Source organism: Poecilia mexicana, unplaced genomic scaffold (assembly GCF_051168715.1).
Source record: "Poecilia mexicana isolate PSO_F unplaced genomic scaffold, ASM5116871v1 scaffold_7, whole genome shotgun sequence".
In the NCBI taxonomy this organism is placed as follows: Eukaryota; Metazoa; Chordata; class Actinopteri; order Cyprinodontiformes; family Poeciliidae; genus Poecilia; species Poecilia mexicana.
In genome coordinates this window covers 1,142,264-1,160,589 of record NW_028263376.1, presented here as the reverse complement: position 1 = coordinate 1,160,589, position 18,326 = coordinate 1,142,264, and the positions used below count along the sequence as shown (strand labels likewise).

At 38.7% G+C, this 18,326-nt stretch overlaps 1 long non-coding RNA gene across 1 annotated transcript; it reads left to right on the top strand.

The window, feature by feature from the left end:
• The first annotated feature begins 2,433 nt into the window (after positions 1-2,433).
• LOC148158218 (uncharacterized) lies at positions 2,434-3,052 on the top strand. The gene is made up of 3 exons (XR_015763858.1): positions 2,434-2,612; positions 2,684-2,887; positions 2,955-3,052. It is a non-coding gene; the product is annotated as an uncharacterized LOC148158218 (long non-coding RNA).
• The last annotated feature ends 15,274 nt before the right edge of the window (positions 3,053-18,326 follow it).

Here is an 18,326-nt window from a genome sequence, read left to right as displayed (position 1 = left end):
AGCAGGAGGATGTAACTTCATAACCTCATTTTCTAAGCAGAATCTCAGAGGGAAAAAAAGAGAAATTACGTTGTGTAACGCAAGAACAGATGATAGCAGCCAAGTGGAAAAATTCACTCTAACGTGGATAATAATGATGAAACAGCAAAGGTAGATTATCATATATTCGGGATTCGGGAAATACGTGATTTCCACCATTTGTTCTGTGGGTTTTTTATGTGGGTCGGTGCCACTTAAACGGCTGTAAAGCGAAGGTTTTGGACCTTAATCTGACTGACTTCTTGTGTGGTTTGGAGCATTGCCGCTCTCGGTTGTTTTTAAATTACCGTGCTCGGTATCGCTCCGACTGCATGTTAAATGTATTTTATATAATTGTCACATAAACAAAAACTAAGGAGTTGCCTAAAAATAATTTCATACTCCATATAACATAAACGCACATCAACACACACGTATTGACTTACCTTGTGCCGAATCGCTGCCTCTGTTCTCAGCCTGTTCCCGTAGCAGTGGATTTCCTCCGGCATTATTTTCCTCCAACAAATTATTCCACTAAACGAACCACGTACAACTCCCTTTATATCCCCCATCTTCCCATTTCTGACGCTGGATCTTCAATATCCTCAAGCTTTGAAATAGCAGGCAGCTACAAACCTTGTGTTAGCTGTAGTGGCTAAGTTTTGGCTACAGTCCGCTGTTGCCTTGATATCAGCTGGAAAATGAAAAAACTAAGCACTGGATGGTACCGACTAATTACACCACACCACAAAACTCGATTGTTGTACTAGCAGCTCACAGATATTTTAAGTTTTGCGTCTTTTTCATGGTACAGATCTTGCAGCTTCGGCCAAGAACAATAGGAGCAAGCAGGACCTGGAACCAACCTATGTGGAATAAATTCAAACGGAAATATGTCACCACCTCTCATGGCATATACCCTATTGTCATCACTTTTCCCCCCTATACCGCGCCCCTGGCTCTTGAGGACTGGGACTCCTGATTTAAACGCTTCTCCTGCTCTCACTCCTTGCTGTTAAATCCTATATATCCCATTATCCCCCTGTTGTTTATGGTTGCTGATATTTTTGTTCTGCTCTGCTCTGCTCTTCAGGGTTTTGGACGATTTATTTCCACCCTGGCCGAGTGTTACAAACCCCTGTGAGCTCCAGAGCAGCAAGCTAGCAGAACTTCTGAATTTATAGGTGGCCACACTTGAAGTGGAAAAAGCTGAATAACTGTTGTCATTATTATTAACAGAATTAACAGAGCAAGATTCCTGGTTATGAATCAGAAAGGTGAATTGAAGCAGCAGTGCACCTTGGTTGCTACTTAATATTAAAAAGCTGACTGTAGCCTCAGCAGATATTTCTGCATCCATCATAATATCCTCCTGATGACAGAGGGTCAGCTGCACCTGGATTTAGCTTTTTCATTTTGTCTTTTTACTTTGTTGAGGCTGGATAAGAAAAGAGCTGCAACCTGAGATCTGGAACATTTAGCAGCCAATTTGAATGCTGTCGAGAGGCTGCATTTGACTAAGCAGCAGCTACATTGCAGGTCAATCAGAGTCACAGTGAGAGCCAACCCAGCCTTCTGGCCAGCGCTCTACTCATGTAAGGGATATCTTCCAGTGTGTGCCACATAAATAATGCACCATTCCTCTCCAGGTTACATTTTTTGTTTTGTGCTGTAGCAGTGGTTCTGTGTCAGCACTCCTGATTCATAGTAGTACTGGCTCATTTCTTCCGTAAGTCATGCTTTTCATTGCATGACAGTAAGGTGTGCTGTCCATACATATTTTAGGAGCACTAACAGAAAAAAAGACATTCCAATATTATCACATGAGCTGCTGGTGCTCTCATGCTGCTCAGGAAGACGGACCCACACCTTTTATCAGGTAGCAGCTTGGGAACAGTGAAGGAAGTTTTAGCTGCTTGACATCCATCTGCCTCAGATTACAGAGTTGGTGTTTGGTTTCCTGCAGCAAAAACTGACCTCTGTCCTCAGGCCTGACTGGACATGAACCAACACTGATAAGTTTGGTTAAAAAGGCAAGCCTGGTCCCAACAAAATCTATAAAAGCAAATGCCAACATATTATTTTTTCAGTTTCAAATGTTATATGAATAGATGGTTATCTATATTTCATAATGTTCCATTTATATGTGTCCTTTCTCCACTGCCTCACAATTATCTCTTCTTTGTGTTGGTGCATCACAATAAATCCCAGTAAAATACATTAAAGTATAGCTATAATGTGAAGAAATGTGAAAAAGTCAAATATAAGATTATTCCATCCATCCATCCATCAATCTTTTTCCGCTTATCCGGGGTCGAGTTGCGGGGGTAACAGCCTAAGAAGACTATTGTACTAGTGAAATGTTTATACAGATCGCCATAAAAAGTCTTTAAAAACAGATTATATATTCTATAATTGTTAGGATCTGGGGAAGGCTGGTTGGGGGTCTCTAGTTTCTCCACCAGGGGGCATCCTGGGACCTTCTGGAGGGCGTGAACCTGGAGCTGCACACCTGCTGCCACTTACCATCATTTGGAGGGGTTTATCAGGACGGAGCCGCCGACACTCCGGTGCCAGAGTGTTAGCCTGTGATGGTAAATCATAGATAGCTCACCTCCGACCAACCTGTTCTCCTAGTGATCTCCTTCTGTGCTGACTCTCCTAGGTCATCTTCCGTGAAATCCTGAGTTCATTGAACCTCCGCGAACCTCGGCAGCTCCCCGGTCTAGCGGCTCCCTCCCGGCTCCTATTCTGACGTCTCCCTCCAACTCACCTGTCCGCCCTCTCGAGAAGCTCCGGCCCTCTGTCCAGCCTGCAGCCTCGGATCCCTGCGGTACTCCTTCCCGAGCTCAGACGTAATCCTCAACAAGTAGGTCTCTACTGAACTGAAATTCCCACGACCCCTGAACGCCTCTTACCTGTGTTATCTTCACCAGAGAACCTGAACCACCGAGGACGAGCACCAGTTCCAGACCATCTAGTGTATACAAATATATCTGTTCTCACTGTATTCAATAAATCGACTTAAACCTTACCGGTTCTCCTGAGTGCGTTCTGCGCATGTGGGTTCGTCAAATTAACCTCAACATGACAATAATAGCTATGTCTTTGATTTTCATTCATGTTGACCAAATAAGCCTACAATAAGGAGACATTTGAGTCAAACCCCAAAATGCTCAAACAGATTCTTAACAAAGGGGATGCTGGGGTGTTGAATATAGGACCGATCCTGTCCTTACAGCGAGATAAGAAACATTTTTACTTAACGAAGATAAATTTGGGATGGCAGCCAGGATATAAAGCAGGAATTTAGCAGGTGGATAAAAGTTGCCCTGATGCTTTCATAAGGAAGATATCAAATCATGGTGAGAAAAAAAAAACATGTAAAGTATGAAAAGCTTCATTAATTTAATTTTTCCCATGATTCTCCGTTTGGTTCTGCAACTGAACTTCACTGGCAAACACACATATAAAATAAAATGCTTAAAGAATAAGTAAAATGTCAAGCCGCCTGCTTTGTGAATGCGCCTTATGAACATAAAGCATCTTTATTCTGTAAATGTACAACTTATGCACATGATTCTACTATTTAGAATAAACGTCCACATTCCCTACTCAAAGGACCCTCTGACTCTCATTATTTTTTATTGTTTTAATTTGTATTTTTTTTTCTTTAAAATGTATTTTTTTTACATTTTAATTTTTTATTTGGAAAGTGTTAAGAAAATAAATTTAAAATAAGCTAGTTTTAAAACTTAACATGTCTTGATTCAAGTACTCTAACTGTGGTTTTAAAATCAGTAACGTATTCTGGCTTTTTGACCTTTATGTTACCTGTAGTTACAGCAGATGGTTTGCTAGTATCATTTGAATTGCCTTTTGTCTGTGTGGGAAAACAATACAGTAGAAGTTGTAGCTTTTCACACTCATCTGTGAAAAGCCGTAAACACAGCAGGAGTTTCTGGCTTTAGAGAGAGGGTCAGAGATGGCTCCTGGTTGGATGAGCAAAGGTACGCCTTATTTGAATAAATTAAAGATAAGAATACGCCTTCACTATAAAACTTTCTACACAGACGTAACACATTAGATTTGCTCTTGCAACTCTCCAAAGATGTCTTTGCACGTCTTTGCTTTTCTTTCTTTCTTTCCTTCTTATTCTTTGAATTTATGTCAGGTAAATGAATGTATGCCTCTGTTTTTCTGTTGTTCTGTTGTAATTTTATGTGTTGTCCTCTTTTGAATTAAACTCTGCAATTCTGTGACGTCAACACGCATTGCTGTTTTCTTCTGAGTGACTACACGTGGCCGTCGCGAGAGGACCCGGGATCATAAAGGAAGAGAGAGAGCCAAACTTTTTCCAAAATTAATTAATTCAGAGAAATCTTCCTTAACAAAGGCAAGTTACAATTACATTGTACATTTTAGCTTCCACCACAGTGGAAGTATGAGAAGGAATAACATAAGCCAATCCGGGTTTTTGTGTAATAACAAAACATTCACAACGGAAGAGTGAGCGAGGGGTGAGGGGGTCTGATCTGATCTTGCATATAAAAGGGGAAAAGCACATACCAGATCACATGTGATTTACCATAAGCCCAAACCAGGGAACAATACACAGGACAACAATATTTGCATGTGATAGGCATATTTAGTCCACATGGATTATTGATTTAACATAGTTTGTCCATTTAGACCAGATCTTGAAGAATGATTCCCTTTGACCTCGAACAGAAAAGGATAACCTCTCCAGAATGTAAGTCCTGTACAATATTGAACCAGTCCTCAGCTGTAGGTTCTTCAGGCTTTAACCATTTTCTAGTGATTGTCTTTTTACTTGCTGTCAGAAGCATTAACAGCAGTTTTTTATCTTCCAGAGTCCAGCTATCAAATGAGATGTTTCCTAAGTATAGGGATTCACATTTACATGGGATTCGTTCAGAATAGATGCTGTTTAGGTGGGAACACAGTTGCTCCCAAAAATCTTTAATCACCGGACAACCCCAGAAGATGTGATGATGATTTGCCCCGTTTGTTCCACAGAGTCTCCAACACATGTCTCCGCTGCCCCGATGATTTTTTCTGAACTGGAGTCACAAAATATCTAACAGTGTTTTTCCAGCAGAACTGTCTCCATGTATTGGAGCTCAAGGTCATCCAGTGTAATCTGTTGATCTGTTCCCAGACTTCAGTTGAAATAGATAAATTTCCTTCTTTTACCCACTTGTTTCTTATGTAGTTTGTGTCACCTTGTTTAGAGGATAGAATACCATTGTAAAGAATAGAAACAAGTTTCTTGCATGAACCTGACTTCAACAAAGACACATGAACAAGTCCTGGTTTAGCTGATTCCCAATTGTCACGTATATTTCAATTGAAATAGGACTTAACCTGTAAGTATCTGAAGAAGTCGTTCCTCTCCAACCTGTTAGATCTCTGAAGTTCCTCAAAACTCTGAAACACCCCCTTATGGGTAAATATAGGAGGTTAATCCTTTTTGGATCCATCCTCTAAATCTCCCATCAAACTTGTTCGGTTTAAATGCAGAGTCAAAGGCACACCATCTGTATATTTTTATCTGGTTCCCCAATCCACAAATTTCAATCACGTTTCTCCAAGAATCCAATATTGTGTGCAACATTGACTCATGTGGTATATTCAGCCTCTCTTGTAAATTCCTTGTCCATTAATACTGATATTAAAGGTATTCCTTCCACTGTTGAGCCTTCTATATCTTTCCACTTTGCATCATAAGATGGAGAGCATAGACAGAACACTGGTCTTAACTGAGCTGCAAGGTAATAAACCCGTAGATTGGGAAGACCCAGCCCGCCTTTCTCTTTCTTCGTTCTATATCTCACCCTTGGTTTTTTCCCCTGTCAAATATACTGAGATATTAATATTTCCCACTCTATGAAACATCTTTCTGATATCTGGATAGGTAAACATAGAAATAAATAAAGGAAACGTGGGAGAATGTTCATTCTGACTGACTCCACTCTGGAGTATAAATTTGAGAAAGGGATCAGGTTCCATCTCTGTATGTCTGATTTCAGGTTTGAGATTAGGGGCCCATAGTTGACATAAAAAATCCTGGAGAAATCCTTTGGCAATGTGACCCCTAAGTATTTAATGGATTCTGCTTCCCAGCTCCAATTGTACAGGCTGTTAATATTGTTCTGTGGGTTATAGTTTATCGTTAAGACCTGAGTCTTGGTAATGTTTATCTGTAGCCCGAGAGCAAACCTTATTCCTCAATAGACCCCATAAGTACAGATAGAGTTTGGGCTGGGTTTGTTATGGTTAGCAACAAATCATCCGCATCATGTTTGCGGATGATGCGGGATTCACATGGAATCTGGGGATTCCATGTGAACTCCAGCTATATCTGTCCTCTGTCTTATCCACTGACTTAATGGCTCTATGAAGAGGGCGAACACAGCATCCCTGCCTCATACCCCTTTCCAAAATAAAGGGATCAGATAGGTCCCCGTTAATTTTTATGCTAGCCGATGGTTTATTGTATAAAGCTGCAATTACATCTATTATGGTCTGGTGGAACCCAAACCTGGACATAACTTTGTAAAGGAAGGCCCATCTGACGGAGTCAAAAGCCTTCTCTGCATCCAGACTGAGTACAACAGTCTCTATTTTTTGTTGAACTACATGATTTAAAATATGCAGGGTTTTTTTGATGTTGTCCTGTGTCTGTCTCTGTCTGATGAAGCCTGTTTGATCCTTATGAATTATCACTAGCAAGATGTTTTGTAATCTCTGTGCGATTATGGCGGTAAATAATTTATTATCAGTATTTAGCACACTTATTGGGCGGTAGTTTCCACATTCCAATTTATCTTTTCCCTCCTTAGGGATTAGCGAAATAATAGCGTCTCTCCATGAGGGAGGGATTATTTTCTTTTCCAGTACATTGTTGAAAACTCTTAATAAAACAGAAACTTACTGATCCTGCATTTCTCTGTACCACTCGGAGGTAAACCCATCCGTTCCTGGAGATTTCCCTCATTTCAACTTTCTAATCACTGATCCTAGTTCTGCTTCAGTTATTTCTGATATTAACTGTTTGTTTTGCTGTTCATTATTCAATTTGGGTTGGGAGTATAAGGTTTGGAAAAAATCTCTAAAACATTTATAGATCTTTTCTAGGTTTGTTTCAACCCTGTTTGTATGTATGTTCTGTATTTTGTAGATAAATCTTTCAGCTTGTTGTTTTCGTAGTTTAAATGCTAGGAGCTTCAGGGATTTTCCCGCTGCTTTGTAATATTTCTGTTTAGTAAAGAGTTTCTTTTGTATTTCTTGCATGTTTAAGTTATTCAGTTCTTTTTTAACTATCTCAATTTTATTTCTTGTTGCCTCTTGAAGGTTTTGGAATGTTCTTTCTTAAGTTTTTTTAGTTCCACTTCCAACTGTGAATTTTAATCAGAAGAAGAAGAATTAAAATCTTTTGACTCATTTTATTTTCTCTTCTGCCCAGATTCCTTGATGTCGTCATTGTATCAGCTGAAACATAAAGACAAAGACAAATGTTTTCCAAGTCCAAACATAACATTTATTAGACGAACAACTAATGAAACTGACAAAACTCAATAAAATCACAAACCAGCATCCATTTCAATATTTACCTCACTCCACAAACATCCACACACCAAGACAAACTTACGGGGAACCATTTCACCGATGCACCGTTCCCCGGAGACAGCATCACAGGTAACCCCGGAGCGATCTGAAGTTAAGGTTACGGGTCCTATACTTTTAAAGGGAGAGCGTGTTTTCCTTCTCTGCTGTATTCAAATTAGGGGACTGTCCTTAGCTAAGTTCATTTAAATCTAGTTGACTTTGTTCCAGTAAAAAACTGTTTTTAAGATCAAAGAAGTGTTCTTTTCTTTTGAATGAAGACATGATTTTTATGATCCTGTCCCTAGAGGAAGCTCTACTCTGTTGACAGGACCACATTGTTTTACACCAGCTGTTAAACCTTATCAAAGTGGTCAAAAGGTTAAACTCACACACAGAGCCACAACCCCCTGTGAATGCCTGCTCAGTCCACAGAGAAACTAGCTGTGTGAGAGCTACAAGCCAAGTTATTTTAATTCAACTTAGTGTAATATGTTTCAATAGAACTATCCTACATAAGAGATTACGCTAATTAAACCATGGATACAATTTGGAGTGAACTTTCTTATTTAAAACACTATTAATTTTATCTAATATTGAACATGTGGTTAAGTTTTTACAACTAGCATATTTTACATTTATTTTCTTAACACAACTGAGTTTGCTTTTGTTGTCTAATTTTCTTTTCGTTGGAGGAGAAGGCTATTATTTTTCCCCTGACTACCGCCTTTAGAGCATCCCAAAGTATTGCTGGACCCACCTCTTCATTATCATTTTCTTCCAGATTTTGTTTGATTTCAATTTTCATATTCTCCTTAAAGATTGTACTATTCAATAGGTTTGTATTCAACCTCCAGATCATGGATCTGCTTTTATCACTCAGTTAAAGGGACATATAGATTGGGCTGTAATCAGAAATTGGACTAGATCCAATCTTGCAACTTTCTAATCTATGCACATCTCTTTTAAACATAAAGAAATAATCTATTTGTGAGTATACATTAAAAGAAGAGGAATAATGTGTCACGACTGGTTGGGTTCTTATCCCTCCATATATCCACCAATCCCAGTTCGTCCATCATATTTTTCATTCTTTTACTGATATTTCTTGAATTTGTTTTCCCATTTGATGAGTCCAGATTTGGGTTTAACCTAATATTAAAGTCGCCAGCACAAATCATCACACTCTGACTTTTTGTTGCTGCTAATTCAAGTATTTTCTTGTAAAGTGACCAGTCACTACCTGGTGGGGCATAGACATTAACAAGACTTATCAGGAAGCCATCTATTGTCCCTGTAATTAAAATATAGCGGTTTTCCCTATCCTTATGTTCTGCAACATGTTCATAGTACAAGGAGCTTAATATTAAAATCACAACCCCTCTTCGTTTCCCGGAGCCGTGGGAAGAAAAATAGACAGACTTAAACCCCATCTTGTTCAGTTTGGCATGTTCAGAGTCATCTAGATGAGATTCCTGTAGCATTGCTATTTGAACTTTATCTTTCCTGAGTTTAGATAAAACTCTCCATCTCTTAATTGGATTCTTTAAACCATTTATATTGAAGGAAACCACCTTTCACTGTGTCCTCCTCATTTGAGTTGGAGCCGACGTCACAGCGTATGGTGTTTACGTCCCTCGGCGTCATGTTTGCAGCCCAAAAACCAAAAGAAACTAGTCATAACACCGGTGTTTTCATTGTATTACCGACCGCAGCGAAGTTGTTTTGCAAATTGGATACTGGATATTCGCCCTCCGCGGAATAAGGGACGTTCAGCTGAAGGTTGATCCGATTTATGAACGCTAATTTCGGCCAGCTGTTCTCTACCAATGCCTGCTGAAGCGCTCGGAGGTTCACATAGGGACCTCCAATTTCTGAACACTCCTGTAAATAAATGCTTTGTCTTGTGACCAACTAATACAAAAAAGTGGTAATTCATGCTATTAAACGAGGAACACTACCCTCTATAAAATGTTTAAGTCATATTCAGTATTTTAAATAATATTAAATGTTTTCTTCAATAGCTTCCAAATTGTGTGGAAGCTATTGATTAACTCAAAATCTGTGTGAAATTGTTCTACTAGACTGTATAAATGAGGCACACTCATCTTTATTACCAGGCACGTGCAGAGGGGGGTCTGGGGGTGCTTGAGCACCTGCCCTTTTTGCTCCTTGCCCCAAAGTGCCCTTTTGGTCAATTTTTATTTATTTTTTTGGTATTATTATTTTCAAAGCCCTCTTCTGACACATAACATGTACTAAAATTATTTGTTTGTTTTGTTTTGGTTTTTTGTACAACATAATAAGCCTTCCGGTCACCTTGTTACCTTTGACCTTTTGCCCGTGACGCATGACACAGTTGCTTCTCGCACAGTGAGATAAGGCGGCTAACTGGAGCTTAACGTAGCGAACGTTCCAGATTACAGAACAGTTTTTGGTGAATTATATAAAAAAACGTTTTTGGTGAATAAAGTGGAGTAGACTTGCTACTTGTCAGATGACGGAGAACGTTGAAAGTATCGTTTCTGCTTCAGCACGGAGTCGCGGTTTAAGCAGAGAGGTAATGAAATACAACAGACACTGACAGGCCTCTGTGTCTGGCTTACTTTGAAGAACTACTGAGCGGGAGGAGACAGCCAGGTGAGGAAAAACTGTTCTTATCTATCGATTCAGTATTTTTATCATACAGACATTAGGCTGCTGTTGTTGTGCTATTAGCTAGCTGCTAGCTAAAGACTTTGCTAGAAGCTAGATAACTAAAAAGCTTCTTCCCTGTGTACGAGGCACATCGCCCGTCCAAAACTTATCATCTCCATAATGGATAAATGTCAGATCTTCTAATTTCCTTTGCTGCATAATGTACATTGCATTTATTCTGGCGTTAGGTAAATGTATCTTGAAGGAGAATAGCACTTACATAAAAGTCCAACAAGGATATTCATTTAGAATTAAAAATAACTCACCCTGAATTACCATGATAGATATAATGTATGTCATTAATGAAGGGGAAAAAACTCAACCCAGACTTTAAGTTTAGGGTCTGGTTCGCAGAGTATAAAGTTAAATTTTTTCCCCAATTATTCAATGGGAAAAAATAAACTAACCTCAGATAAGTAAAATAAAATTGTAATCAAAACTTTTGGAATTGTAATGATTTCTCTTTTAAAAACAAATTGTTTTGTTTAAAAAACTTTTTTTAAATTAAATAACTAATTTTTGTCTTGTGAACTTTAAAAGTTATTGCCAAACATAAACTTTTATTTGCACACATCAGAAATATTTTGTTGTGAATTTAGGCCCTCCCCATGACGTCATGTGAGAATCACAAGTAAAACTTTGAGTCATGCACAAATAAGTTTGTTTTGCAAAAAAAATCCCTTCATGAGACAAATGTGTGATTTAAATGTTTAAAAAAGTTTTAAGTAAAACTCAGTAGGCTTTCCCCACAGTGACATGCATTAACAATTCAATTTTTTTTTTGTTTTTTTTTTTTCTGCAGTTCCACCTTAAAGTTTGATGCAGCTCTGCTTTCCTGAATGGACCATCTTCATCTCCACTGCAGCAAACAGGCAGCTCTTTTTTTATAGATTAGTCCACTAAAAGGTTGCATTGTGCCCTTGTTTATATTTTTAATAATGTAATTCTGTAAAGACAAAATATGTAAATCAGAGCTAGACCACCAGCTGATATCTTGCTAAATTGTGGGTTTGAATATTGCAATACTTTCCTATAACAAAATAGACCTGCAGAAAGAAATTACTAATAAAATATATTACATATGCATAGTTGTATACTCTGTATAGAGATTTACCTTAGCTTTGATTCTATATTTCACAATTTTGTAATTTATCATTGTTTATTAAACTCTGAAAGCTGTGTGGCTTTGTTAATATTCTGTCCTAGAATGCGGTAAGATGTGCCCTTTTTTTATTTTGAGCACCTGCCCTTTTAGTGGTCTCTGCACGGCCCCGTTTATTACATATTAACACTTTTTATATATATATTTAGCCATTTCTTTAGTATTTTTCTTCAATAACTTTTGAACTTCATGTGACCTTTTAACTCAAAATCTGTGAAATTATTCTACTAAACTATATAGATGAGGCATATTTTTATTCCATTTTGACCTCTTTTTTATTTTTTAACCAAATTTATATTTAAAAAATATTTTTTTTTAAAGTTCATAAAATGTATTACTTCAGATGATAAGCACATTTGTAACCTGTAATGTTCAATTACATAAAATTCTAGGGCTGAATCTATTTCATTACATGTTTACTTACCTGAAATATGTTAAATACAACAAATGTGTAAAAGTGTGATCTATTTCATAGAATTTACGTTACCTTTATTGTTTAATTACACATTAATTGTTTAAAGATGGGCTCTTTCATCTGGTTTGTATCATGATGTGGTGTGGCGGTGGACACAAACGCAGCAGGCAGTAGACATACTTTATGAAGATGTTATTTTTAATGAACTAAAACTAACTAAATCCAAAATCCAGGGAAAACAAGGAAATCCAAAACACAATGAAACAGGAGACAAGGGATAACAAAGGTAACGACTGGGAACGTGGTAAAGATCTAAAAGAAAAAACCAAACTAGAATTACTAAAGGAAGATATATATATATATATATATATATATATATATATATATATATATATATATATATATATATATATATATATATATATATATATATATATATAGACTTGAACATGGAAGAACAACTGAACCTAGGGCAGGGGTACCCAAAGTCGGTCCTCGAGGGCCAGCATCCTGCATGTTTTAGTTCTCTCCCTGGTTTAACACACCTGGATCATATGATGGCTCATTAGAAGGCCTAAGAGGAATATTGACTTGCTGAAAAGGTTGTTACCACCACCAGGGAGAGAACTAAAACGTGCAGGATGCCGGCCCTTGAGGACCAACTTTGGGCACCCCTGACCTAGGGTGATCAAAATAAGAAATAAACATTACTAGAAACACTGCAGCGAGGCTGAAATAAGAAATGACGAGAAGGATAAAATAGAATTAAAGCTGCAAGTAGCCTCGAACGGCCCTTGGTAGCTAAGTTGGTAGCAAACGCTTCAGAGTGTCCGATCAGAACACAGGTTTATGTGGATGCGAAACAGATCAGGAAGAGTCCGGTTCAATTTTTTGCTCTTTATATATGTTTGCCAGAATGTACATGTACATGAAGCAGGTATTTAGGTACATGTGTGTCTGGTTCTGTAAACAAACAGAATAATACAAGCCAATTAGAACCACAGTTACAACGGAAGCATAAAAATAAAGCAAAGCTGTAAATACACTATACAGCTAAATAAATTGGCACATTACCTCTCTAACAGAAACATAATAGCATGAATGATAACAAAAAACTTACAGGTTTATGAACGCACACAGTCATTAGACTGCTTCTTTGCTGCCTTTTTTTCTTCTCTGTGGGGTTACCAACTGCACACCTGTGATGCGTTCAAGGTGCATAGGAAATCTCCTACACAACCATACCCTTTTCTACAGCTCCTTAGAGGTTCACAAGTGTCAGTCATAAAAAGTTACGTGGAAATCCGATGATTCATCTATGACTTAGAAACGAACGTAAGCGTTTCTCCGTCGATCTCTTTGTCATTGGTATAGTGACACTGACCCCTACTGGCGACATACTGATCTATTATTCATCATCTTTAGCTTTCTGTCTGATGCAAGTTATTTCTCTGAAAACTTCGCTTCTCCCTCAATCTCTTTGTCATTGGTGGAGTAATACTGACCCCTATTGACGAGGCACTGGTGTAGTTATTCATCTTTAGCTCTCTGATGCAAGTTCTTTCTCTGGAAACTCTGTTTCCAGTACATGTGTTTGTCATTGGTGGAGCAATACTGACACCTACTGGTGAATTACTGATACAGCTTCTAAACAGTGACTACTGATGAATGACATACTTAATATTATTTTTAACCAAAATTAGTGAATCTTTGTACTCTAACTCACAAAACACAATTAGTAAAAAAAACAAAACAGAAAACATAACAATATATATTTACATAATTATTATGTTAACATGGTCTGGATTGATACAATGTTCTGTATTGCATGGGCTGCTTTTATGTTTAAGGTTTTGGGAGAATGTATGTGTATCTGAACAGCTGGATTGATGCTTTATCTGGTGACTTATGTTGACATTAGCTGCATTGTGTTTTCAGCAGCGCTCCCTGGTGAAGCACGCAACATCTCGTGCAGATCAGCCGATGTAGCGAGGAAGATATTAGCTGATGGAATAACCTAGGGGGTGCGGTGGAGTCAAATTACAATTCAAGGCTGTTGGGCTCTTTAGCGGTGAATAAAGGTCATACATATCCAGTTTGGTACCAATCGGATGTTCCATGTGTGATTTAGAGACAAACGTATGCCTATGGCGAGGGACTACAACTCGGTATTTTGCCACACTCACATGGTTCAGCCAGCATTGACAGAGTTCATCATCATGTCATTTTATGTCAGTTGGTACAGGATTAAACCCATATGAATCAGAGTAAAAGATGTACATTTGAAAAAATAGGTGACTTCCTTTCGGAAGTGGGCAGGGCTAAGGTGATGTCATCAATTGACCACCTAAATGTGATAAGGGCTGGTCTGTAGTGAGACATAGGAGGTCTGATGCACCTGTTACCTTGTATGTGGAAGTTATTGCACTTTGGTGTTTTATGGCGAATAGTCAGTTTGGCACTTAGCCACGCCCACATGTTTTGATGTACAAAAAATCCTGAGATAACTTTTGACCTTCAATGTTTCAAGAGTGTGCTGAGTGAGTTTGAAGTCTGTATGTGTAAAGTATTCTAGGGGGCGCTGTTGAGAAATTAGGCAACGCCCAACGACTGTCATGGATTCCTGTTAAGGGATGGATAAGGATGCATCCTAGTGAGTTTGGTGCAGCTCGGCTCGAAAATATAGAATTTAAAGCCAAACGTATGGCAACGGCATTACAGGTCAATTTGCCACGCCGCCACTGCCACGCCCTCCGTTGAAAACTCTTGGAACTTTAAAGCAAGTGAGACCAATTTGTTATCTGTCATCCAACACAGAATCATCTTGATTAGGTCGAGATGACCTAAGCTCCATTTTTTTAAGCTCCATTTTTTCTTTGGAAATGGAGCTTTCCAAGGAAAAAAAAGTTACTTCCTGTTCTGAGGGGGCGGGGCTTAGATGACATCAGACTGTGACGATACAAGATCGTAAGGGATCCAACCAGGATCACTCATGTCAAGTTTGGTGCAGCTCTGGTCGAAATTGTAGAATCTAGAGCCAAATGTATGGCAACGGTGGTACAGGTCACTTTGCCACGTCGCCATGCCCACCTACTCCATCAAAAACAAACAGGGTTGGAATCCACATTACACCAACATGTTTTCTATCTGTGGATACAGTTTCATGTTAATTAGATCAAAGGGGTAAGAAAGCGACCGTTCAGAGTAAAACATGACACTTCCTGTTCTCAGGGGGCGTGGCCTAAGTGATGTCATCATTTGACCATTGCGTATTGTAGGACACCCGATGATCAATCACTGAAAGTTTGGTGCCTCTGTGAGTTTTTGTTTAAGAGTTATAACAGTTTTTATAACATGGATGGCAAATAGGTGAACTTTGACCCCAGGAAACCCCCCTTTAGCAGGCACGAAAATGCAAACCTGTGATAACTTTTAATTGGCCGTGCCTTATGAATGATCTGACCGAGTTTGAAGCCGATCGATTGAAATCCCTAGGAAGAGTTTGATGAAATGCAAAGGCTGTAAACGGCCAAAAAGGGGTCAAAATCTGAACTTAAATCGAAAATGGCCGACTTCCTGTCATACTTGCAATATGACATTAAAGACCCTTTTCACATGACATCAGACAACATCCGTTTTGACTCGATGCAGTGTATCTTTAGTTCCGGTGTGTGGAGTTAAAGCCGTTTGTGGACTCTAAAGCAGCTGTCACAAATACAATTTCAAGATATATCACTATTTATAGATGTATCACGACTTGAGACCTGTAGTCTCAAGTCCAAAACTTGACAGTTATGCCAAACACCCGCTACTCCATCACGTCCTGAGAAGTCAAACTCTTGCTACGATAGAGACATAAGTAGGAAGATGCTGATAGATAGATAGATAGATAGATAGATAGATAGATAGATAGATAGATAGATGTTTCATTGGAGAAATGTGATCTATATATATAAGTTCATTAACTTCACATTTCTCCAATGAATATTTATCAAAGGTTATGATTAGAAGGTTAAGTTTCTTATACTTTGTTTTCCTGCGGTTGCAGACTTGGCAGTAGAAAATTGATAACATAGAAATAACTTTATATCCCTTTTAACAGGTTACACTTGATTCTGCTGTGGTGCCTGTGGAAACAAAGTGCATGAAGTTTGTGCTCAGCTGGGGAAGCCCTGTGGATCACGTGGTGGGACTTCTGCTTCAAACTGCTCACTACAGTATAACATTACCTCTGTCATCCACCAGTTCACTGCAGACTGGCACCTGCCAAGGACCGTACATGGATGTCTTCTTAAGTTGTAAACCCTGAGTACATAATGTTGAAATAAAATTGATATGCCTTTTGTAAATACATTTTCTCTATCAATGACTTAAATTGTTAACTGTGATAATTATGTTTGTGTAATGTAGTGTGTATATATATATATATATATTGTCAAGAAAACTGGCATGGACTTGTGAGATCTCTCTAGGTACACGCAGAAAGCAGGGTAAAAGGCCTGAGGAGTGACGATGATCTTGTATTGATTTAAGATGATTAAAGAAATGAAATACAAAATACATAGTTGTGTAATAGTTGGAATGATTGATGTATTGTAATCACCATGTCTGTAATGTATGACTGAAATATATAATCTGTATTCATGATCTGCTGTAACCGTAACAACTTAGTTGGTATATATGATTTCAGATAATGGTAAAAAACAAATTGATTATGTTTTGAGTTAACTGTGTTTCAGGGTACATTATAAGAAGATTGCAGAGTTGAGCACAGGAAAATAAAAGAGTCACAAGCACTGAGCTGGCTGGGCGGGGGCCTCAGAACAAATTGCCAAAAAAGGTAATAACTACCAGATGGCCAACAGAAAAGAGAGAAATGTTGCAAAGGAGTTGCAACAGTCAAAAGAGGGAGGTTTGTGTATTACCAATTCAGGGTGGAACAAGGTTTGGGTGGGACGGGTGCTTTCCGATGAGATATTTGGGAAGAATGAGTCATAAGACCTCTCACATACACAACTGTGGGCCAAGAGGGTTTAAAAGCCAGCGAGCTGGGGAGGAAACTGTTCTTAGTCCGCGGCGCTGAAGGAGAATCAACAGGAGGACGCAGGCGAAAGATCAGCGGAGGACCACACCCTGGGACCGGGGGAAAAGTTTGAGACTTCTCGCCGCAAGGAAGGACAAGATCCGTCAGCCCCAGCCCTGGCCCCTGAATCCGACCGTCTCCTCTGCCTCCACCCTACGATCCCTATTCCACAGCAGCAGACTTGGGGAAAAGACAAAGGTCACCTAGTGATGAAGATTCTGTTCGTCTAAAAGAGGTTGGACAAATTGACTTTGCTGCTTTTCTGAAAGAGGACTTTGCCCGGCCAGGACAGAGACTCTAACCAAGGACGTCTAAAGATTTCGGCTGCCAAGATCGACTAACATCGGGTGTGAGTTGCCCTGCTCCTAAAGCCTCGCTCAGTGAGATTAGTGACACAGGTTAGGGATAGAAATAAGATAGGATATGGTTGATTGGGTTGATTTTATAATTTGAGATTAATACCTGTTACAAGTTTACAATTACTTTTATTAAATCTGCTTGTCATTTACCCCTGCTAAAGCTTGCTTAATAAAATATAATAAAAATAAGGATAGAGGTTGTGGACATTGAATTCAATTGAGTCACTGTTTGATGAGGGTTCTTCTGGTATAAGTAAAATCTAAATGCATGATTCTAGAAATTGGTGGCTTCGTACTTTCCTTTGGCGAGCAATAAATAATGGCCCTGGGACTTATATCTAAGTCACTAAATCCAATCTAGCCGATAACAAGTGCACGTTATTTTAAGGAGGAAAGCTACCGTTAACAGGAGTGGTTGTTGGAACTACGCGGCAGCTAGCGCTACTCTGTCGACTGTTTCTCAACTGAAGAGGGCCGTAACTTCTGGATCTGAAGGTAGTTAGAGCTAGACGAGTTTTCTCCGCCGCCAGTTTAAACAGAAATTCTCTAGTAAACCTGTGATAGGGTAAGACCCAGGTTTCAGGGATTTTCCGGACCTGTTAGACAGAGAACTGGTCAATAGTCAGTCAGTGGTGAGGTTAGGGCGTGGCTGGCTATTGCAGAATAACGAACAATATATATATATATATTAGAGATGTGCCGATCAGGTTTTTTCCTCCCGATACCGATACCGATCACCCATGAGGGCCGATCACCGATACCGATCACATAATTATTTATTTTTTATTTTTTTATCATAAACACTACTGGTTACATTATGTGGAAAAAGGAACCATGAATTCACCTTAATTTAGACAAAAACTTGTTTTTAATAACTTTTTTCAAGAAGAAAACTAAACAAAACAGGCATTGTGCAAATTGTACTGCTATTGATAATACTATCTTTAACAGACTGATAACATA